This window comes from Equus caballus, chromosome 4 (assembly GCF_041296265.1).
Source record: "Equus caballus isolate H_3958 breed thoroughbred chromosome 4, TB-T2T, whole genome shotgun sequence".
Lineage (NCBI taxonomy): Eukaryota > Metazoa > Chordata > Mammalia > Perissodactyla > Equidae > Equus > Equus caballus.
In genome coordinates, this window is record NC_091687.1 from 48,592,259 (window position 1) to 48,617,474 (window position 25,216).

Consider the following 25,216-nt stretch of genomic DNA (forward strand, 5'->3'; position numbering starts at 1 on the left):
AGATTAATTGTGGCTTTTTTTTTTTTTTAACAAGGAAGTGTTTCTATTCAAACATGATATTGAGCATCTCAGAAATGACCACAAAATTGTTTAATAAGAGTCTAATAGATTCCTAGCAATGTGTTTGGTATACAGAGGAAGTAAAGCTACAGTCTTTGCTCTTGAGAGGAAATAAGGTTTTCTTGTATAGCAAGAGTTATAGAAGAACATAATCCAAGGCAATACACTTATTGAAATATGAAAGATGGTGATGTGCCAATGCAATTTCCCAAGTTCATAGACAATTAAATTGGAGATTAAATGCTGGTATTTTGTTTCGGATAAATTTTTATGCTGACTTCTTTCTAGGAATCAGAAGGCTATAAGATTGATGTTGGTAGTTTAAGCCTTTGTTCAAAGTATCTGAAACTTCATCGATATTAGATGATCTATTAGGTTATTATCTTACTCTCCACCAAGCATGTCATGGAAAATTATTCATTTTCAAGAGAAATATAGACATCAAGTGTTGATATCTTTCGTTTTCATTTTGAGAAGAAAGATGTTGAGGTTGTGTGATTTCTGAAAGCTGTTGATTAAGAAGATTTTCCTTAGTATTTAGTTTTTAGACTACTCCCCTTCCTGGTGATTCTCCATACTTCCTGTGGTTTGTAAATCAATAGCTTTGGTCTAGCATCCTAGAGAGCTTGTTGCCCCAGGTCTGTCATCTTCTTCTCTAAGGTGTTGATTCATGCTCTTGAGATCTCCTTCCTTTTTATTCTTTTGTCTCTAGAGGGCTAGCACTCTAGTAGGGTAGAATTAAACACTGTTTACAAACCTGGTTTTAAAGAATTTACTGAGCTCTCTTGAATTCTCTAAAGAAACAAGATTCTATATATTCCGCTATGTTCTATACATTGGTCAAAACTCTGGACTGCTAACTTCCCACAGCTCAGGATGCCGTTCTAGGGTTTACAGGGGATAACCTAATATTGTTTTCTGGAAGTCTTCTAGATTTGGTATCCCATTGACTTGGCATCTACCGCCAAATAATTTTCATTGAATATTCATTCATTAGAGGAGTACACGTATATTTAGATCCAGGAATCAGCTTGGGCATCCTATCTTTGGATGTTGGATAGGATGGCTAGTGGGCTGGAAAGGATGCAAACTTGAATTACAGGGTAATAAGAAAAGTTATCTTATTGACTGTACTAAGAATAACTTGAGCATTTAAAAGGGCTCAGAATAAATTTGTAAGCCTGTTTCCTTTCTTCTATTACTTAATATAATATCTTAAACATTTTCTTGTCCACAATTCCCGGTGTATGATCATTCCCCCTGTAGTCAGAGAATTCCACGCTGCCTTGGGCAGAGTTAAGATTGTTATAATAGAAGTGCAAAGAGAAGGAATCAATGGCTGTTCACTTTTTGACTTCTAAAATAGGCTTTTGAAACTAACATCAAAATCAATATTTTCAAAAGCTAAAGATTTTGCTTTATAAGAACTGAGCTTGATTGAATGAAAAACAGCCTCTTGAGAATCAAAAGGGAAGACTCTGAAAGAAGCAGGCACAGACATTAGGACAATAGCAACAAATTGGAAAGAGAGCAGAGAGGGGTCCAATGACCCCACCCTCTGGGACACTAGACAAGCAACAACTGGTGTATCAGTCAAGAATTGTGTTTGGTTGCATGTAACAGAAACCAGCCAAAGATGCCTTAACCAAGCATGGGTTTATTTAAAAAGAAGTCCCTTTAAAGGCATTCTAGGCTGGCACAGAAGCTCTGTGATATCCATACTCAGGGCTCTACCTTTCTGTTCTGTTATCCGGTTATCTCTAGTTGGCTCTCATTTACATGGTGATTTCATGGTCACAATATGAGGGCTCCAGCCCCACATCTGTGTCCTAGATAGACAGAAAGAGAAGAGGGAAGCAATGAGGAGGAAAAGTAAAGCAAAACACTCCCAGAAGTATGCTAAGGTATTATAGACCAAAGATGGCTCTGCTACTCTTAGTTGTAAAGGAGTCTGGGAAATGGACTTTTTTAAAGTGGAGTTTCCCCAAGGAAAGAATTACATCAAGTTGAGGGTGAAGGAATGGAGAGTTGGATGGGAAATAAATTGGGGGGATATTAGTGAGACCTGAGACGTGAGTCCTCCCTGAGGGTACTACATGGAGAAAAGCTGAGTGAATATCATTGTGCCAATGCCATAAGCTTCATGTAGTCTGTGAAAAGAATCCTCGTTAATTGTTCTTTTTGGGCTCAGGGAAAGCCTTCTATTTCATCCTCCTAAAGCTTTTATAAGATGTATTTGAATTGCCTCCTTTGGAACTGGGCTTTTCAATGGTCAGAAACTCAGCCTCAAAATCAACTGTGGGTTTCATGACACTTAAAGATGAAGGCCAGGATAGAAGGGAAGACAGCTCTCACTCTTGAGCAGGACTGCATAGGAGCAAAATTTCCTCCTGGTCATCACTTTGCTAACGATTTATGCACAATTCTTATAAAAGATCTCTTCTGTGATTTAACATGTTTTCTAAAACTCTTTACATCTTGAATTTCAGTTTTAAGAAAATTTTAGAGATTAAAAAAATTTGGAAGAGGAAAAAAACCCAAGGGGAATTCTCAAATAAAGCTGTGCCTGAGGTTAATACTGCAGTAAATTCAAGAGACTTCCACCAACTAGCCTCACTATAAAAGCACTTAGAAATATTCTTGGACAACTTTTGGAAATCACCTTCATCATTGCTTTTAAACTTTGGGTCTGCATGTGCACTTCCCATTACCTTTGTTTGATTTATATTGATATCAAAGTGGTTACACTTCTATTGTGGGGACTTGCGGTGATGGATGTGCATGTGCTCACCATTTTTTTAAGAGTGTTGGGCAAACAAAACGTTGCCTTTCACAGGCTATTGTGGGAGAACACATTGTAAATAAGTAATGCCTCGAAAAAAAAGACGGGAAAAAAGAATGTGTAGATTTGGATAAATATAAACCTTTTTTATTTGACTTCCATAGTTTCAGAAGAGAGAGACCAGATATTTTTCCTCCCCCCAAAATGCATTAGGTGGATACTTCCAGTGGTGTGTGCTTTTATTATGCTATTCATTTGATTCATGATTCATAAAGCACCTTTGTACAAAAGTTGGCCAGTGTCTAAGCCAGCACACTGCCTTTTAAGATATGCTTTGGCCATAATTCTCTGTGCTCTGACTAGAGCAGCAGCGAACACCAACAGGATTTAAACTCAGAATCTTTAAAGTAAAATTTGATAAAGAGAAGTTTACCTAAAATATTGTTGGTAAAAGTAAAAGGAAGACCCAGACTAGCAAAAAAATTTAAAAAAAAAGAAAGAGAATCGTTCTCTTTTGGAGCTATATTTTGTAAGGAAAAATGGTCAATCTTTTCATTTTTGCTATAAAGGTATTTTTCCCCACCCTGAGAAAAAAATAGTGGTATCATCGTGGAAAAGAGTAGTCAGGTGTCATTTTATTTTTAACTGGAACCAGAATACTGTGATTCTGATTAGTAATTGCAAGTTATGGCAAAGTCTGAGAACTTCATTTGAGCCAGGGGTGCATATGGACTTTTAGGGGATGGGGCGTCTGCCTGTTTATATTCTTCTTGATGTAGTTCCGGGAGTGTTGGATTCCAACAATCACAGACGACTCTGCTCTCCATTTGTTTTGATGAGCAGAGCAGTTCGTGCAATCCTGATAAATTCTTTAAATGGTTTTCTTTATTTAATGGGCTTTTACTCTTTTCGGTAACATAATCAGAGGGGTAAATAATAATGGTTAGAGCAGAATGAAGCAGTGTAGCCAAGGAGAGAACTCACTATTACTCTTAGCTTTCTCTCCCATTAGAGCTAAAAGCTTTAAAATAAATGTTTTTTTAGAAATTACTTAAAATTCTCCTACTGACAAAAAAAAAGACCTCTTTGGGGGTTTAAGTTCCATATTAAGCGTATATTCAAAAGCTTTAAATATGTACTAAGGTGTGACTAAGGGAGGAAACATTTTATGTTCAGCACAAGCAAAATTCTTTGGATCCTATATCTAGAGTTCTGGTTAGTAGTTGACATTATTGGTGAAGGATAAGAAATTAGAATTTCATACATTCTACTCTGTTTTGCTAGAGCCTGTTAGAAAGTGCTGCCTCAGCCTGTCGCCTTTTCTCTCTGTGGAAATCATACAATCTGGGGCCTTTGTGATTAGCATGAGAGTGGCTATTTTCTTTATTCTTTTTTTTCAAAAATAATAACCACTCAAATAATACATAAGTGGCATTTTTACCTTTTAATTTTTACAACAATACCTTACGGTAGTCCGAGTATGTGGTATTATTCCCATTTTGCAGATGTGTATGAGCTCTTACCATTTGAAAAGGTTAGCTGACTTACTCACAAGCCTAGGACATCCTGTAGCTAAGACTAGAATGTCCTAAAGTCTGTCGTCTCTTCTTGCTGTTAATATTGTATGGCTTTCCATACTGGCAAGATTGGATGACCTCCAGAAATTCAGCTGGGCCAATGCCCAAGATGTCCGCACAATTGGCTTGATTTTCAGCATTGGTTGAGCCCAGCTGCTCACTCACCAGTCTGGGGGTTGGGGAGATCAACTGAAAGAGAGCAATCTGACTCCTGTCTGGAGCTCTCTCCCTCTCTCCTATAGCCCTGGCTGTTTGAGAGTAGGGATTCTGTCTTTTGTGGTAATTTTATGTCTGGCAAGGGTTCTAAATACTTGTAGAAAAAGAGAAAGAAGAATTTACCTATCTCTGTAGTGCTCAGATCATTCAGCTGTGGATAAACAATGCCTAATTGCTTGATGATCGCTGTGAGGAATAACCAAATCACACATGATGCCAAAGAGCAAAGATAACAGCAATTATATAATATCTAGTTAAATGTACCATTCAACGCTTTTGCCTTCCCTGTCCTGAAGCTGATGTGTTGATAAAAATGACTTCCTGTTATAAGGTGTTAATTTCAGAAAGAAATGTTCTATATTTGGGGGATATTTTCTATTTGCTTAATGAGGTGCTAATATATATAAAAGAAATTAAGAAAATCTCATTAACGAATCTCAAAGAATAATATTTTGCAAATAGTAATACTACCTAATAGTACCATCTCAGAGTTAGAAGGGTCCTTGGATGATTCTAGTATCCTACCTTATGTGTGAATTCCCTCTACAACATCCTGAATGCACTATCTCCAGCCTCTACCTGGATCCCAATATGGAAAAACCATTTTCTTACAAGAGTTGATCCGAGAGTTGGATTTCTCTAATTGTTACAGTTCTTTCTAATAACTGAAAACCAGCTCCATCTCGTTTCCACTCATGCTGCTAATCTTTTTTTTTTTTTTTTTTTTTTAGTAAAACAGCTCTGAATTTTTTGGGCTGGCATTTAAAGTTAAATTGAAAAATCAGCATGTGGTATAGGTACATGAGTGTTTAAATATACTCTATGAATTGTCCTTTGAACTGGATCTTTCAAGCAATGCAAAAGGGGTAAATAAAAGTATTGAGAGTACTTCATTTTTTCTCCAGGTTTGTTCTGTTTTTAAGTAGCCCCATCACACTATTTCACCCATCTAAGTGAAATGGGGATCTTGGTTTTAGACTAAACTGGAATTCAAACGTGTGGGCATGATTGCCCTCTGACGGTTGGGTCTATGAGGAGCTTATTTGGATTAAAAAAAAATTGGAGGGGGGTGCTTAGGAAAAAAGTGGTTTGTTCTGTTTGGGCACCTGACAAAGGACTTGAGATGCAGACAGTAGCATGGCCTTTGCCTGCCACGCTGTCCTTCCTGAGTCTGTGGAGCAGCAGCCTGAAGGTAGAGGAACTCTGCATGAAGCGCTCCATGAGATGTAGAGAAGGCAACAGCGCTTTGGCTTTACTGCAAGTTACAAGGGGCAACCTGAATCAGGGAGATAGGCAATCTCTGAGTCCCTGGGGGTTTACTGCTCTGCGTGGTGGCACTTTTGGTCTGAAAAAATTGCACTGGATGGAGTTAAAGAGGCAAGAAAGATTTTATTCAAGACTACTGTAATAGAGGAGAGAGATTGACCACAACTCCACTGAGACACAGGTGGGAGAGTTTTCAAGTGCTGGGGTGAGCTAGTGGAAAGTAACTGGAGGATGTTAGGATGTGGTTCATTCAAGTGTTGGCCAGTTGGCACTTAACAAAGTTAGTTAGCTCCTACCCTCCCACAGACAGGGAGACAGGTGCTCTATCTTTCTTGATGATTATGTTTCAAAGTGATGGCTTCCAGGCCCTCAAGAAAGACATTCATGGGTTGTAAAACTGGCAAGAGGCTTGGAAAAGATTTATATCTCAAAGGGGTGGAGAAAGAGTTTATAATTGCAAATTTTCTAAAGTAAAAGCTCTAAAAAAGGGAGATGAGGGGCTAGAGTAAGGAGAAGCTTGTCTAAGCTTTGTCAAGCTGAGAGAATGTGAAGGCCATCCTGGTCAGACATCAGTATTCTTATGGAATACAGCCATATCAGTGGCACTGGGAGGCACTGCCCTCCAGTGGTTTCAAGGCAGTGGGCATCATGACAAGACAGGGGTGGGAGACTGTGAGAGAACAGATCATAAGAACTAGTGAGATACCTCTGGGACTCCCAGCAGCACAGGGAAGGATTTGCAAAGGGCTGAGAGTGTGTGAAATGTAGAGGCAAGACTAGTGAAATTTGAGTCATTGCCATTAGTGAGGTCCCACAGATAGCCAGTGACTGACAAGGGCTGGGGAAAAAGAAGTTCAGACTGACTTTGAAAATTACTACACCCTTTAATCCAGGGGTACGTGTACTGTGACATCTTGCTGCTTTGTCCTTTTTTTTTTTTTATTAAGGTTATGAAAGTTAACATCCTTGTGAAATTACAGTTGTACATCATTATTAGTCATGTTGTAGGTACACCACTTCACCCCTAGTGCTCTCTCCCCACCCCCATTTCCCCTGGCAGCCACCGATCAGTTCTCTTTGTCCATATGTTAACCACCACCTATGAGTGGAGTCATACAGAGTTCGTCTTTCTCTGTCTGGCTTATTTCACTCAACATAATACCCTCAAGGTCTATCCATGTTGTTGTGGATGGGATGACTTTGTCCTTTTTTATGGCTGAGTAGTATTCCATTGTATATATATACCACATCTCCTTTATCCAATCATCAGTTGCTGGGCACTTAGGTTGGTTCCATGACTTGGCTATTGTGAATAATGCTGCGATGGACATAGGGGTGCATGGAACTTTTGGAATTGCTGATTTCAGGTTCTTAGGATAGGTACCCAGTAGTGGGATAGCTGGGTCAAAAGGTATTTCTATTCTTAACTTTTTGAGGAATCTCCATACTGTTTTCCATAGTGGTTGCACCAGTTTGCATTCCCACCAACAGTGTATGAGGGTTCCCTTTTCTCCACAGCCTCTCCAACATTTGTCACTTTTGGTTTTGGATATTTTTGCCATTCTAACAGGTGTAAGGTGACATCTTAGTGTAGTTTTGATTTTGATTTCCCTGATGATTAGTGATGATGAGCATCTTTTCATGTGTCTATTGGCCATCCGTATATCTTCTTTGGAGAAATGTCTGTCCATGTCCCCTGCCCATTTTGTAATTGGGTTGTTTGATTTTTTATTGTTGAGTTGTGTGAGTTCTTTGTATATTATGGAGATTAACCCTTTGTCGGATAAATAACTTGTGAATATTTTTTCCCAATTAGTGGGCTGTTTTTTTGTTTCAATCCTGTTTTCCCTTGCCTTGAAGAAGCTCTTTAGTCTGATGAAGTCCCATTTGTTTATTCTTTCTATTGTTTCCCTCATGTGAGGGGTTATGGTGTCCGAAAAGATTCTTTTGAAGCTGATGTCAAAGAGTGTACTGCCGATATTCTCTTCTAGCAGACTTATTGCTTCAGGCCTAATCTTTAGGTCTTTGATCCATTTTGAGTTTATTTTAGTAAATGGTGAAAAAGCATGGTTGATTTTCATTCTTTTACATGTGGCTGTCCAGTTTTCCCAGCACCATTTGTTGAAGAGACTTTCTTTCCTCCATTGTAGGCCCTCAGCTCCTTTGTCAAAGATTAGCTGTCCATAGATGTGTGGTTTTATTTCTGGGCTTTCAATTCTGTTCCATTGATCTGTGCATCTGTTTTTGTACCAGTACCATGCTGTTTTGATTACGCTGCTTTGTCCTTTTAAAAAGGGTGTTGTGGAGAGTGGAAATAACAATGGATTGACAGCTAAAAGATCTGAGTTTTTTGGTTTTTTTTAATTGTACCATTCAACAGCTCTGGTTGTCTGGTGGCTAAGACTCGGCATGCCCTGGGTTTGTTTTTCAGTCAGGGAACCACACTACCCATCTGTCAGTTGTCATACTGTGGCGGCTGCCATTGCTGTGATGCTGAAAGTTATGCCACTCATATTTTAAATACCCGCAGGATCACCCATGGTGGACAGGGTCCAGAAGAGTCTTCTAGACTAAGACAAACTAAGAAGGACCAGGACACCCACTTCCAAAATATTAGCTGTGAAAACACCATAAATAGCAGTGGAGCATCGTCTCATATGGCATAGGAAGGTGAGAGGATGACGGAACAAGACTGGGCAGCATGCCACTCTGCTGTACAGTGTCGCTAGGAGTTGGAATCAACTCAAGGGCACTAATAACAACCATTCTCCAGCTAAATGGTCTTAGATGAGTCATTTATATTTCCTTTACTCTCTTATCAGGAAATTGGGGATCATATATCTACTTCTCAGGATTGTTATCAGAATGAAATAATGTACATGACATCCTTTGTTAAAGCACCGTGAACGACAGGTATGATGTCTTTCCGTTGATCTCTAATGTCTCATCCATTACTTAAACACAGCCTTGATATGATCTAGTCATGTCTCTTTAGGACCCTTGTAACTGTTCATAATCAGATTATTTCTCCCTTGCTCTGTTTATGCAAACTTATTTCAGTTCCCATTAATTTAAGCAGAACATACATGTTTTAAATTGAATCTCTCTATTTTGTCTGTCATGCTTTATCTGTCTCCCAGCTCACCAGCTCTTGCACCTAGACTTCCTTTCTACAATACTCTTGTCTCTCGGGAGGTCTTTTGTGATAAACAGAAGTCAACGGGAATTGTACCCCACACATTCCTTCCTGAAGACACCAGTAACTGCTGCCATTTGCTCACCACTGTTAAAACATTTCAGTGTTTGGTTAGTGGTTATTACGTTCTTTACACATCTGTTTAAATCTATTTAAATTACACTACATAGCTGTAAGCTGCTTGACACCAATATCTGTACATAATAAACCAATCTGGTTTATAGAATATCTAAAGAAGCCAAAGAAAAATCTGTACTCTTTGTTAGAAACTGTGGGTGTTGATAAGGAAAAAAACACATTATTTGATGGGAAAGTTAAACATTGGCTCGTCAGAAAAAAAATTCTAACTTCAAAGGAATTGATTATTTTTCCATTAAGTTCTCAGGACAAAAACATAACTATTTCGAGAGGACTATCTAAAGATGAGGTCGCTGTTACTTTGGTAGTTGGCCCTTTTTCTGTAGTAATTTAGTCTGAACAAGACCCGAGTGTGTGCTATTCTTTGGCTTTATAGTCCTCTAACCATAGGCACTGATGGCATTCATGATTATGGATTAAATAGGGCCAACTCTCGTCAGTAATTTGTTAGAAAACTCCCACAGTGATACCTATGGTGCTGCTGAACAACGATGTGGGTAATGTGTTATTTTGCTTTAGGAAAAGCTACAGCATTCCAACATGGGGTTCAATGCCTGGGACTGGAAGCCCCTTCTCTATTTGATGTAAATTAAGCCTTGAGTACACTCTGCCCAGTATTGCAATTAGCATCTGGGGCCTGACCAAATTCTAATTTGTGCAACTGCAGATTACTTACTACTGGATAAGAAATATACTCTGCCATAGTCTTGCTTTGTTATGTAATTTTTCCTGGGGCTGCTAAATCATTGTTGCATTCTGCCACTGTGTGCAGCCAGTGGGCTTTTAGAAATTTCAGCCTGAAAGGCTCTCAAGAAAACATGAAAATCTTTTAACATAAGGTTACCTGCAGGAGACTACTTTTTGGTTTAGTTTTGTGATTGCATTTGAACAAATGTATTTTTCTTTACTCCTACCTAGTGTTTTTTAGATTGATGGATTTTCATGAGAGGTGTTCAGATCTTGTGCTTTCAATTTCATTTTTGGGAGCACACATTTCAGAGTGAGATATGAAGAGTTATGTGAGATGAATAAATTAAAATATGATCAATTAGACAGCATTTTGCTGACATGAATATTTTTCTGGAAATTTGAAATAGTAGAAAGCTAGTATTCTTAAGTAAGAGAAAATAAAATCTTTGGAAGACACCTCTGGAGAGTCGAATATTTTATTTATAGATGCAATCTTTCACATTTTGAAGAAAGTGTTAATTGAGGTGCAATTGGGTTCTTTGCGAGGTGGTAACACAGGGCTTCTTGGTTTACACAACGGTCAGCAGACTACAACCCAAAGGCCAAATCAAGTCCACCACCTGTTTTTGTAAGAAAAGTTTCATTTGAGCGTGGCCACACCCATTTGTTTATGTTGTTTCTATGGCTGCTTTTATAGACTGTATGGCCTATAAGACCTAAAATATTTACCATCTGAAAAGATTTCTTTCTAGAAAAGGTCGACCGACCCCCTAGTTTACATCATTACCTTTATCTTATGGAATCAGAGCTGTGTGTGCACATCCTCTAAACTATGGGAGGGTCAAACCACGTGTTTGACAAACAGTTAAACCTACGACTTTCCCATGCCTTGGGTTCTGGCTAGATATTATGTCAACCCCAAGCTTCTCTTTCTCTTTCCTTCTTTTCTCAAGTTTCTAGGTCCCAGCTCATATCTGTGACTGTGGCACCAGCAATTTGGGGTTAATAGACTGTAATTGGATTGATGGTGTGGCTTTTTACCAAAACCTTTGGAGTTATCTTTTGAACCTAATGAAAACATTATGTATTTTGCAGTACCTCATATTTTAGGCTGCCCCTTTAGAGCTGCCCTTGTGCTACAGTTTGCTCTTACACTGTAAAGTATAGCAACATATTTCTCTTATCATTGGCCCAAACTGGTCACACATGCTTTCTAAACCTGTAGACTAATTGGCATCTACAGCTGCATTTTGGAATAAGGTTATTCACCTCGGCCTCTCTTGGGAGAACCGTGGACATGTGGATTGGTTATTTTCCTTTTGCCCCTTCAGAGCTACCCAATTCTGTCTATTTTATCTTGGATTTCCCCCAAGAGTAGAGCCTAAGAAAAGGGATACATGAAGGCAGTTATTTTGAGAAGTGTTGTCAGGGAACAGAAGTCAGGGGACTAGGACAGTTAAATAGAGAAGAAGGTAAAGCTAATCTGAGAGTGGAGTTATTAAGGTTGAGATTCAGTTACTGTTATGGGAAACTGGGGTTTAATCTAGCTGAGAAACCTCTGAAGAACTGTGTAGATCCTGTCTCAGAATTGTTTACTCAAGACATGGAATTGTTTACTCAACGCATTTCTCCACTGCCTTCCAAGCCTGATTGGTCAAGAGTTGCCTCAGGGGCCGCTAACTTCCTCGCATGTACAATTTGAGCATGCTGCAGAATGAGTAAGTAGGCTAGTCTCATTCAAGTCTCTCATGCTGTGGAAGCAAAGGATTCCTGACACACAAAGAGACATGCTGTGTAGCTGAATCAAAGTGCAATTGCTGCAGCTGGTTACCACAGCAACGACCAGAACAAAATGGTGGGCCAAGGGGCTGTAAGATAGGACATAAAAGATGTATGTCTCACTGCCCTTCTCAACCTGCTCCATGTATCAGGGGGCTGGCCTCTGTGCCTAGATCACCTGAGCTCCCTTGCTGTCCAGTTTCTCATTGAGTATTGGTATGAGGAGACATGGCAAGAAATCTGAAGGCAGGAGAACAGAATGGCTGGTGTATTTTCTCCAGCTTCCTCTTTCCTTGCACAGCCTTTGGTTGTAACTCCTACTGAGTAATCCTGCCTCCATGACTCCAGCTCCCCTTAGGTTTTGGTAACGCCATTCTCTGTATAGCAAATGCCACAGCTCCCACCAAGAGGCATTCTCCTGCAGCTACAGCTCCCCCTTGGATTCAATAACCTCTTATCCTTCTTGTCCTTCAGGCCTAGTGTAGGTTTTAGCTCTCTCCTGTTGCTGATCCTTGGACCCTACCAAAATCACTCTAAATAGTTTTTTCATTGAATTTTCATGTATTAAATCCTTTGATTTTGCTTTAATTTTCCACCTAAACAAAATTAGGATTTTGTTAGCAGTAAAGAAAGGGAAGATTTTTGGGATTGGCATCTAAGAGTGTCCATAATCCCTTTTATGAAGGCCAGGACCAACAGAAAGCTTGCCACCAGTGTAATAGCTTCAACACACTTCAAAAAATGGCATAGAGATGAAATTTCTCTTCTGGGACAGCTTTCACCTCCAATAGCCCCTACTTCCATATTTTGGGTTGTTAATGCTGTATTTTAAATTTTCCTTGGATTATTTGTTTCTTCTTATAACATGAGTATTTTTTCAATGTAAGGAAGTTAAGCAATATAAAAAGGTATACATATAAAGTGAAAATCTCTTATAATTCAACTACTCATAGATAAATATTAACATTTTGGTGTATATTCCTTCAAACATTCTTGAATGGGTCTATAAAACAAACCAGTACCTCAATTTTATATTTTGAAGGAGGACACTGTATGCAAACGGATGGAGTGAGAGGAAAGAAGGAGAATTAAGTCACCTTGTTTCTGGGTAAGCACCAAATCTGGATATATCTCTCATTATTCAAGGATGTGCAAACAAGAAAAAAAGGAAATAGAAGAAAAAACTTAAAAAGAATAAATATTTACAGTCCCCCCAAAAAGCCTAACTCAAGAATCTAAGGAAGACAATACTGTTCAAAAATGTTTTCCATGGTTAAATACTTGCAACAACTTAAATTTCCATCATGGGGTGGACATGGGGTGGATAAATGAATTATGGTGGATTCATTCAATGCCACTTGTCCACTAATTCTGACCAGTGTTATTTCGGTGAATGGATGTGATAGCCATTCTATGATGCATGTAAATAAGTGTTTATAAACATGTAAAAAAGATGCTTGTATGAATGCTACTTCTGCATTACTTTGAGAACAGTGTTATCAATTATATGTTTAGAATGAGGTAGAATGTTATAAGACAATATAAAATGATCTTGAAGATATAGTAAGTGAAAAAAGCAAGGCTTATACAAAATGATTTCATTTGTATTGAAAACAGAAAACACAAATATTCATTTACATGTTCATGTATACATAAAACATTTCTGGAAGGAAATGAGAAATTACTAACAATGTTTGATCTTAGGAAAGGGGTAAATATTTGGGAAAAGAGGCATATTTACTTTTAATTACATATATTTTTGTTGTGTTTGATTGTTTTTTTCTCTTCACGTATTATATATTCAACTAGGGAAGATTTACTAGAAAAGACAAATTACATCTTAATTGTGCACTCAACTAACTTCAAGAAGACACAGAACACTGAAATGAGAGAAGAAAGGTGACATAAAAAAGTGAAAAAGGGATTTCTACACAGTTGTATGTATAAAGGGAACTCACAAGAAAAGTTTAAATTGTAAAGAAATTAAAAATGTAATGAGGAATTTTAAATCTACATTAGAAGCAGTACAGATAAGAATCATCTCTACAGAGAAGTAACCAGAAACTTGGAAGACATCTTTCAACAATTCTTCCAGAATTCAGAGGATAAGAACAAAGAGAAGAAACTATCAAAAAGAAGAAGACAAGTGTGAAAGGCAAAGAGCAGAAGCTAAAGAAGCCAGCAGCCTGGAAAAACCAATGGGCACAGATTTAAAAAGTCCCAAGAAAAGCCTCTTCCTTCCAGTCAAAGGACCAAGAAAGACAGAAAACTTTTAGACAATAACCACTAAACTGTAGCCAAACACCTCAGAAATTCTGTGACCCCCACCTCCACCTATACCAGCAAAGTTTGAGTGGGGAGTCTAGACTTTTACCCTTACCAGAATGTGACTAGGTGTATCATCCTTCTTATCAGAGTGACGTCAGGGAAGGCTGAGTAGCGAGCCAAGATTTTGATACCTGCCGGGTAGTAAAGAGGCTCCACCCAGCCTGCTGTGTCAGGGGACACCACATAGCAATCTAGGACTTCCACTCCCTCCCAGCAGTAATGAGGCACCTCTGTCCCTTCTCTTGGAGTAATGTCAGAAGAGGTCTAGTGGGGAGTCAGAGCTTTCATCACTGCCCAGTGGTAAAAAGACCCTGTGCAGTCACCATGATGTCAGTGGAGACCACAATGAACAACTTTACACACATAAATTTGGCAACTTAGATTTATGGAGCAATTCATCAAAAAACCAAATTACCACAATTCACCCAATATGAAATAGAAAATTTTAATAGCTCTGTAACTATTAACGAAGTTGCATTAATTATTTTAAAGCTGCCCAAACATCCAACAACATTTTCACAGAAATGGAACAAAGAACCCTAAAATTTATATAGAACAACAAAAGACCCTAAGAGCCAAAGGAATCCTAAAGAAAAAGAACAAAGCCGGAGGTATCACACTCCCTGATCTCAAAATACACTACAAAGCCATAGCAACCAAAACAGCATGGTACTGGCACAAAAACAGACACACAGATCAATGGAACAGAATCAAGAGCCTAGAAATAAATCCACACATATATGGACAGCTAATTTTTGACAAGGGAGCCAAGAGCATACGATGGAGAAAGGAGAGTCTCTTCAATAACTGTGTTGTTAAAACTGGACAGCCACATGCAAAAGAATGAAAGCAGACCATCATCTTACACCATGCACAAAAATCAACTCAAAATGGATTAAAGACTTGAATGTAACACCCGAAACCATGAAACTTCTAGAAGAAAACATAGGCAGCATGCTCTTTGACATTGGTCTTAGCAGCATATTTTCAAGTGCAGTGTCTGACCGGGCAAGGGAAACAAAGAAAAAATAAACAAATGGGACTACCTCAAACTAAAAAGCTTCTGCACAGCAAAGGAAACCATCAACAAAACAAAAAGACAGCCTAGCAATTGGGAGAAGATATTTGCAAGCCATATATCAGATAAGGGGTTAATATCCAAAAGATACAAAGAACTCATACAGCTCAACAACAAAAAACCCAACAACCCAATTAAAAATGGGCAAAAGATCTGAACAGAGATCTCCCCGAAGAAGATATACAGCAGGCCAACAGGTACATGAAAGCATGTTCAACATCATTAACTATCAAGGAAATGGAAATCAAAACTACAATGAGATATCACCTCACTCCAGTCAGAATGGCTATAATTAACAAGACAGGAAATAGCAAGCATTGGAGATGATGTGGGGAGAAGGGAACCCTCTTACACTGCTGGTGGGAATATAAACTGGTGCAGCCACTATGGAAAACAGTATGGAATTTCCTTAGAAAATTAAGAATAGGTCTACCATATGATCCAACTATTCCACTGCTGGATATTTACCCCAAGAACTTGAAACACAAATGCATAAAGATACATGTACCCCTATGTTCATCACAGCCTTATTCACAATAGCCAAGACTTGGAAGCAACCTAGATACCCATCAAGGGACGAATGGATAAAGGAGATGTGGTATATATACTCGATGGAATACTACTCAGCCATAAGAAATGATGAAATCTGGCAATTCGTGACAACATGGATGGACCTTGAGGGGATTATGCTAAGGGAGATAAGTCAGAAGGAGAAAGTCAAATACCATATGATCTAACTGATAAGTAGAAGGTAAAAACAACGACAAACAAACACACAGCAAGAGAGATTGGATTGGTGGTTACCAGAGGGGAAGAGGGGAGGGAGGAGGGTGAAAGGGGTGATTAGGCACTTGTGTGGTGATGGATTATAATTAGTCTTTGGGTAGTGAACATGATGTAATCTACACAGAATCTGAAATATATTATGATGTACATTTGAAAGTTGTATAGCATTATAATCCACTGTTACTGCTATAAAAACAAAAATTGAAAATAAATAAATGAAAATAAATAAATAAATAGCAAGTATCAGCAAGAGAGTAATATCTACCATAATTTTAAAGTAGTGATTAGTATAAATGATATTTTTAAATATCTGCAACTACTATAATATGTTATAAAAATGTGATTTGGTGACAAATTCATAGATACTGTTGATGTTACTGGGATTTGTTACTTTTATATGTAGTAAAAGGAAGCATTCAATTTCAGTTTGAGTTCAGTGAAAATAAAGACAAGTTTTTTTCCCAAAAAATAAAATAAAATAAAACTCCCCAAACAGAAATGTCCAGGCCTAGATGGTTTTACTGAAGAATTCTACCAAACATTTAAGGAAGAATTAACATCAGCTGTACACAATCTTTTCCAGAAATGAGACAAGGAAGGACTACATCTGAATTTACTTTATAGCACTAGTATTACTCTGATACAAAAAAAAAATTAGACAAAGACAGTACAAAAAAAATAACTACAGAGTAACATCCCTCATGAATTTAGCACAAAATCCTTAACATAATATTAACAAATAGAATTTAGCTAAATATAAAAAGAATTATACATCATGAATAAGTAGGGTTTATTCCAAGAATGCGAGGCTGGTTCAATATTTGAAAATCAACCAAAGCAACCCACCATATTAAAAGCTTAGAGAAAAAAATCATATGGCTATAGCAAGCAATTCAGAAAAAGCATTTGTCATAATTCAATATCCATTACATCAAAAAGCATTTGACATAAAAACACATTCACCACAAAGACTTTCAGAATAAAGAAGAATAGAAGAGAAATTCCTAACTCTGATACAGATCATGTACAAAACCCCTATGGCCAATGTCTTACTTAATTGTGAAAGACTGAATACTTTTCCTGAAGATAGGAACAAGGTAAAGATATCTGCTCTCACCACTTTTATTTAACATAGTGCCAGAAGTTCTAGTTAAAGCAATGAGGCAAGAAAAGGAACTAAAATGCATACAAATCAGAAAGGAAGAAAAAAACTTGTTCCTGTTTTCAGATGACATGATTGTCTACAAAGAAATCCCAAGGAATCTGCACAAAATTAGTAGAGTTGGAAGATATGAGATAGACATATAAAAATCAATTGCATTTCTATATACTAGCAATGAACATGTGGAAACCAAACTTAAAAATAAAATACCATTTAAATTTGCTCAAAAAACCCCAGAAGAAATACTTAAGAGTAAATCTATCAAAACATGAACAAGACTTGAGTACTGAAAACTACAGAATGCTGATAAAAAAAATCAAAGAATATCTAAATAACTGGAGAGACATACTGTATTCATAGATTGGAAGAATCAACATAGTAAAGATGTCAATTCTTCACAAATTGATATACAGGTTTAATGCAATTCCTTTCATAATTCCAGAAATATACATATTTTTTGTATATATACACGAGGTTATTCTAATATATAAATGGTTATGTCAAAGGAACTAAAACAGATAAAACAATTTGAAAAACAATAAATTGGGAGGAATCAGTCTACCCAATTTCTACAGTATCAAAACTGTGTGTTACTGGTAAAGGCACACACACATAGATCAATGGACAGAATAGAGAACCAAGATAAAGACCCACAAGAATATGCTCAATTGATTTTTGACAAAGGTGCAAAAGCAATCCAATGGAGGAAAACTAGCCTTTTCAACAAACGGTGCTGAAACAAGTGGACATCAATAGACAACAAGAGAGATATACCTTTCGAAAACCAAAGACAATTTACTAGTCAAAAATAGAAGTAAAACAAAAAGTATGATCAACATAGCAAAAACTGGAAAAAAAAAGAGAGCAGGCATAAAAGAGTAGACCTACCAAGTAGTAGGCATAAACATATTGTATAAAAAAAGAGAAGAGAATAAGACCAAATATATATATTATGATAATATATTTAAGTGAGTTAACCTTTCTACTAAGAAAATGAAGTTCAGGTATGGCTAACAAACATACATGAAATGAAAGCACAAAACAAATTCTAAAAAGTTAAGCTAGGGGCTGGCCCATGGCCTGGTGGTTAAAGTTCTGTGTACTCTGCTTCAGCAGCCTGGGTTCATGGATTCAGAGTCCAAGTGCGGACCTACTCCACTTGGTCAGCCGTGCTGTGGCAGTGACCAACATACAAAATAGAGGAAGATTGGCATAGATGTTAGCTCAAGGTTAATCTTCCTCAACCAAAAAACAGAGGAAGATTGGCAGCAGATGTTAGCTCAGGACAAATCCTCCTCAGCAGTAAATAAATAAATAAATTTAAGCTAAATGCTAAATAAGAGAAATACGAAGAAGAAATATTTCAAAATAAAAGTTAGGAACAAAATAGATTAGGCAAACACAAATAGATAAAAAGCACAGATAGCAATATTATCCTCAAAGTAAATAGAATTCATGGCAAAAACTATTAAATGGGACCAGGAGGATCTTTTCATATAGATGTAATAATAATTAACTTTTATGTATGGAATAAAGTAACATCAAAATATGTAAAGCAAACACTAAAAACATCAGGAGATTTTGAACACACCTCTTTCAGTTTTTAACAGATCAAATGGTCAAACATAAAGAAGAACATCTAAATAAAGCAATTTATAATAGCACCAAATAATATAATATTATAACATTTATATTTATCATATAAATAATAAATATATTATGTAGTATTATAATATAATAATATAGTATACAAAATAATAATATAATAGCATCTAATAAAATATTTTATAATATTTTCATTGGCATATTTCAAACTTAGTTGTAGAATATACTTATTACTAATAGAATATTTTTGTCAACTTACAATAAAACATTTACAAAAATTGAGAATCCATTGGTCTACAAAGTAACTATAATAATTCTAGAAAGTAGAATTACAATAGATACATTTATTTGGCCCTAATGCAAAATAAACCAGAAATTAATAATAAGAAAGAAAAATATCTCCAACTATTTGAGACTAAACAAACATTAATGCAAATTAGCTTCCTATAAACTCTTAAGTCAAAGAGAAGTTCAAATCAGTTATTAGAAAAAAACAATAGCAAGGAAGACATTAAGTAAGAACATTAATGGCATATTATCAAAGCTGTAATCAGAGGCAAATTCATAGTTTAAATTTTTTTTATTATTAAACAAGAAAAAGTAAATCAATTAACTCAAGAAATTATTACAGGTAAAACGAAATAACATGAACTGCAGTGGAAAAATAAATTTATATAACCCTCATGAGGACATGGGCCTTATCTATTCTGTTCAGAGCTGCAAACCCAGGACTGTCCCCTGAACCTAGGACAGGCAATCAGTTTGTTAAATTGATAGGTGAATGAGTGATTAAATAAGTGAATTAATAACAAAATTTGTGGGATAAAAACAATATTAATTGAACTGAAAATCTAAGACCTCTTAAGGATGTTCAGGCTGCATTCTCGAAGAAGAGTCTACCCTCTGCCCCAGGGAGGTGTGAAAATGGACAGAACAGTGCAAACTCCTGTTTACAGGGCAATCAGGTGAGTTGAACCAAGTGTGGTCTCAGACGCACAGGTGGGGAGTGCCAGAGGCCGCATGGTTCATTTCTGGAATATCTGGCACCTTCTGGGGGCAAAATCTGTCACAGAGGAAGGCTTGCCTTTGGGTAGGCTTGCACTGAAGCAATTTAGCGGCACTGCAAGAGAAAAAAGCCTCCTTTCTCTTAATGTTTACCCTCAAAATCCTTTGAACAGGTGACGAAGTCTTCCATTTCAACCTGAAAATAAAACTTTTGCAGTAAAAAAGTGATTTAGGTAGACTTCGAGGTTTGTTACTGATAGCAAAATCTTTCCATTGTATATACATATTATATCTTCTTTATCCATTCACCTATCAATGGAGGTTACTAGACTTATCAGGCTGGTCACTTTTTAATGTATATAAATGTTGAATCACTATGTTGTACACCTGAAACTAATACAACGTTGTAAGTCAACTATACTTCAATGAAAAGAATTTTTTTAAAAATATTGCTGCAATATTAAAAAAATAAACAAACAAAACCAAAAAAACTGAAAGAACCCTTTCCCGAACACACAATTTTAAGTAGGAAAAGTTTACCGCTCTGCTGGGTGCTGAGAAACTGAAGGAGAGGGAGGGCTTTCATTGCTACAGGAAAGAATGTAGGATCATTAAAGACTCATAATGCTTTATACGTTTTCCCAATATTCATTCTCCAGCAAAGAAAGGGGAACAAACAGAATCTCAAGATAATGACACATTGTGGGACATATTGACTCAAGAGAAAGTCACTTTTCATGGCTTCCTGTTTCTAGTCGCTCTGACTGGCTTCCTTCGCTTCTACATGCAACATCCTCAAATCTTCTGATATTGAGATAAAACGATAAGTCTTTATTCATTGTCAATCCTTATGCCCCAAACAGTTCTTGTTCTTTTGACCTGTGAAAAGATTAACTGAATTGAAATGAAAGCCTTCAAATTTCAAAATATTGAATAATGTAGATAATTAAAATATCCTGTCACAGCTCAGGCTAAGGCCCCACTCACCTGGCCTCTCACTTGCAAGAGCCCAACATAATCCTTTTAAATCAGATAGTACTTCCCAAGATCCTATTTAGAATCCTAGCCACCTTCCTAACTTAGCAGGTGCTTCACACAAAAGACTAGTTTGCCTTTCCGCTTTTGTTTGGAAGGTCACCTTTACCAGGGCTGTAATTAATTCTTGCCAGGCTAATAGTGTTCCCTGTGAATCACACAGGTCTTGAGGGGAGAAAATTGATAATCTAATAACCATAGCAAAGTGAGACATCTTCACCTTCCAGACCAGGTATCTGGCTCTCTCTTCTTTTGGCTGACACAGCTTGGTGGTAGTTATGATTGCTGCTAGCTGTAGGAAAAACAAAAAATAGTTCCTTGGCTTTCTTAGGTTAGCAACATGTTCTGTCCCTGTTTTCGGGTACAAAGTCAGATTCTGACTCAGCCCATCCCCTTACCTGGAAGCAAAGGCTTTTCATGCAATAAGATACAACAGCTTAGCTTGCGTGAGGTTTTTGGGAAAAGGCCAAATATTCAAAAAACCATCTGCTTGCAGTACTCATAAATCACAGAAATGATTGCCCTTGATCTGCAGCCATTTCCCATTATAGAGGATATTGGTTTCCAAAAGATGTCACAGCATATTGAAATGAGATGGTCTCTTCCAAGCAGAAAATTCCTCTTTACCATTACATTATATAGCGAAATAGAATTATGTCATGTTAGCCCTTAAAAGCAGATAGAATCTCAGAGAAGATGCAGGTGGAGGTGTGGTTGTAAATTTTGCAACTAGCACAAAGGACAAGCCGCTAAAATTTGTTATGCTTTGCTCCGGTCAAATGTCCTAAGAGTTTGAAATGATTGGAAGCAAGTTCTATTTCTGAAGATGTCTTTTAACCAGGTGTCCATCTTGTCACTCATAACACTGTTTCTCACCAAGAGGAGAGACAACGGCAGTTAATAGAATGAATGTAAAGAATGACTGTACTGCAAATAGCCCATGAAAGCTAGACACTTATTATTTAGCACTTGGGGAACCATCTGCAGAATATTTGGCATTGCACAAAGCACAAGGGATGACAGGATGTCTGGCCAACGGCTTTGATGATCTAAGTGAGACACAACCTTCCAAGGAGCTGGCATGGCACATGCATGCTCCACTCATTTACCTTCTGTTGTTGGAGCCACTGAAGGGCTGGGTCTGAAATCCACAAAGCCTTGGGAAATTCCTGGTACATCCTTTAACACTCAGGGTTTATTCCAGCTGGGCTGATCTGACAGCATGTTTCTGGTTGACCTATAGGGAGCTGGTTTCAGTGACAGGCTCATATGTGGTATCATTGTTGAGAAAATGGTTGCAATGAGGGCTCTCTTTCTTACTTTGCCATCTGGTCTAAAATCACTTGGGTGCTTGTGTGCTTATCTTGATTGACATGAAAATTTTACTGTTACAAGTGGTGATATATACCTGAGGTATGTATTCAGGTTGTCTTCAGTAAACATTAAGTACTGTAAGTGTGGCCAACCCGCATTACCGTTTTGGGTTTAAATCTGTTTTTCATGAGAGTCCTGTGAGATCTTATTAACCTATTTTAGCTTCTGTGGACGTGGGATATATTATGGCTCATGCTTCAGATTGGGAAGTGGGGGAAGTCCAGAGTGGGGAAGAAAAGGATAAGATGGTGGTTAAGTGAAAGATTTTGGTGTTTTACAGACCTGGGTTTGTATTCCAGTTGTACTACTTCGGAAATATATGACTTTGGGCGAGTTATCTAACTTGAGACTAATTTTCTTCATTGATAATAACAGTGACTACTTCATAAGAATATTGTAAGGATGAAAAATAGATATAAGTATGTTTGTGTACATATATGTATATATGCATGTCTGTGTATATATATGTATGTGTGTGTATATACCTGATGAAAAATAGATATAAGTATGTTTGTGTACATATATGTATATATGCATGTCTGTGTATATATATGTATGTGTGTGTATATACCTGAACATATATTCAGAACAGATCCTGAGTAGAAGGTAGGCATTATTACCCCCATTCAAGAAACTGATAATTCCAGGACAGACCTTGGTAGAACAAAGAAGTTAGTGACTGAAACAGAATTCAACAACTAAAGTGAAAGGCAACCCAATAAAGACTGGGGCAGGGTCATTTCCTTCAGTTCCAGCTAGTTGTGTGTTCCACTTGTTTCAGTAGAGGACAGATTGAAAAGTCAAACTGAATCAACACTGAGCACTGTCTCTGTGTGTGTTCCTGCCTGTGTGTGTACATACTTCAGTTTGCAAGCAGAAGAAATAGACTCAGTTACCCGAGGGACGGGGATTGATTTCAAGGAAATGTGGGAAGTAAGGAAATACAGGAACTCTCTGCAGACATCATGGGCTTCAGGAGCCTGGAATGCGGTTCACAGCTGCTTAGCTCCAGCAACTGCTGCGTGTGTGAAGATTCAATCATTTGTCACCCCTCAGAAAGAGATGCCTGTTACCCACTGTTACCCCTGCTCTAGTGAGCACAATTCTCTTGGCTAAAGTTGTACCTATCGCTGCGTCTCTTGACTTTCAGAATATCTTATTGTCTGCCTTCTGTTGCTTCTCTCCGAGGGCTGCGTCTCCAGTGGTCATGTGTGTACTACAAGGTCTTGACTTCCTGGCATAGCTGATTGAACCGGGATGGACACCTGACCTCAGCTGGGACAATATTATTCTTTGTACAGGGATTATAAAATCAGAATGGATACCTAAAGAGGAGTAGATGAGTTTTGTTAATAGCCACACTCTAGAGCAGGGTTTCTCAACTCTGGCACCATTGACTTTTTAGGCTGGATGATTTGTTGTGGGGTTTGTCCTATGTATCACAGGGTGTTTAGCTGCATCGCTGGCCTCTACCCACTAGATGCTAGCAGCATTCTTTCTCCATCTCCCTCTCTCCATCTGCCACAGTGTGACAATCAAAAATTTATCCAGATCTTGCCAAATGTCCCCTTGGGGGAAAATCACCCCTGGAGATTTTATTTCAAACTGAAGTGTGTACACACATACTCTGGAGTGGTGCTATAAAAAGTGTGGTCTATGGACTGACAGCATCAGCAGCACCTGGGAACTAATTAGAAGTAGAAAATGTTGGGCCTCATCTCAGAACTACTCAATTAGAATCCAATGGTGGAGTCTAAGAATTTGTTTTCACAAAGTTTGCAATGGCTTTTATGCTCACTACAGTTTGAGAATGACTGCTCTAGAACTTTGCTATCCTAAGTGTGGTTTGAGGATCAATAGCCTCAGATCACATGAGAGCTTGTCCAGATTCAGCATCACCTGGGAACATGTTATAAATGCAAATCATTTCTAACTGATTTTACGTAAATCAGAAACTCTGGGGAAGGAGCCCAGCAATCTGTTTTAACAAGCCCTCCAGGTGATTTTGATGCAGCTAAAATTTCAACCACGATGCCAATTGGAACTACGTCTGTGATTTTAAAGGATATTGATATCTTGGTTCCAACACCCAAAAGATGCTGATTTTAATTCATTTAGGGTATGACTGAGTGTCAGCATCTGGACTTACAACTTTCATGTGACTGTAATGTGCAGACAACTTTAAGAATCACCACTAGAAAGAGAAAGTCTTGAATCTCTGCTGCAAATGTCCCTGGAGCTTCTGTCGTCTCTTCGTATCTCCAATCTTCATTGCTCAACTCTTATTTTAATTTGTGAGTCACTCCTATACTCCTTCAGTGTTTTTAATTAAGTGAGCCAGAGTCCATTTCTGTTGCTTACAACCCTAACAACCTCAACCAGTACAGTCATTGTACAGGGGAGAGATTGTAGGCAGCAGACTCTCAGGAAATGTGTGAGGCCGGGTATTTGGAATTGGTCAGTGGATTGTGTGTGTGTGTGGAGGGGGGCACCCCTACATATTCTGGGATGGAAAACTAGCAGCCTATGTTATATAGTCAGCTGTTAGGGATCCTGCTCAATAAGTCTCTTCCTGCCATTGGGCAAAAGATTGCAGCTGTAAGTCATTAGCAGGTAACTCTCAAAGCAGCTGGGGGACTGATGCACACGCCTGGAAAAGGGGGTCTGGGCAAGCCATCAGGAGTAGGCACTGTCTGGGTTTATTAGATTGATGATGTCAAGGTGATGGGCCTGGGATAAAGGAAATGAGAGATATCTCAGACGTTTTGGTTCAAGGAGTAGGAGATAACTTCTACAAAAATTCTGCAGTTGGATATTATGACATTTCTGTGAAATGAATGGTTTATACTATGTTGGGATATTATTTCCAAACTAAAGGACAATTCTATATCTGCTGTCCCTTACCATGGAGAAGAAGGCACAACACACGGCATGGTGGTCCTCTTTGGATTATGAAGACAGTTTATGTTACATTTGGAAGAAGCATGTTGTCCATTGCCTCTGATCTGTTTACTTAGCATCTTAGTCTGCTTTCATTAGGTTTTGCTGTGTAACAAATAACCTCAAGAATCTCAGTGACTTACAAAAACCAGCATTTATTTCTCCTTCCTTTTCATCACACATTGCTGCTACAGTTCTA

At 37.8% G+C, this 25,216-nt stretch overlaps 1 long non-coding RNA gene across 2 annotated transcripts in view; it reads left to right on the forward strand.

The window, feature by feature from the left end:
- Nucleotides 1-25,216, forward strand: part of LOC111773178 (uncharacterized) — a 103,078-nt gene that overhangs the window by 62,933 nt on the left and 14,929 nt on the right. The window contains exons 2-4 of one of the 2 annotated variants that reach the window (XR_002807439.2): nt 8,724-8,814; nt 12,747-12,812; nt 13,514-16,086. This is a non-coding gene — a long non-coding RNA (uncharacterized lncRNA). Of the gene's footprint in view, nt 1-8,723; nt 8,815-12,746; nt 12,813-13,513; nt 16,087-25,216 lie in introns of those variants that run through there. The other variant, XR_002807438.2, reaches the window with a different exon arrangement.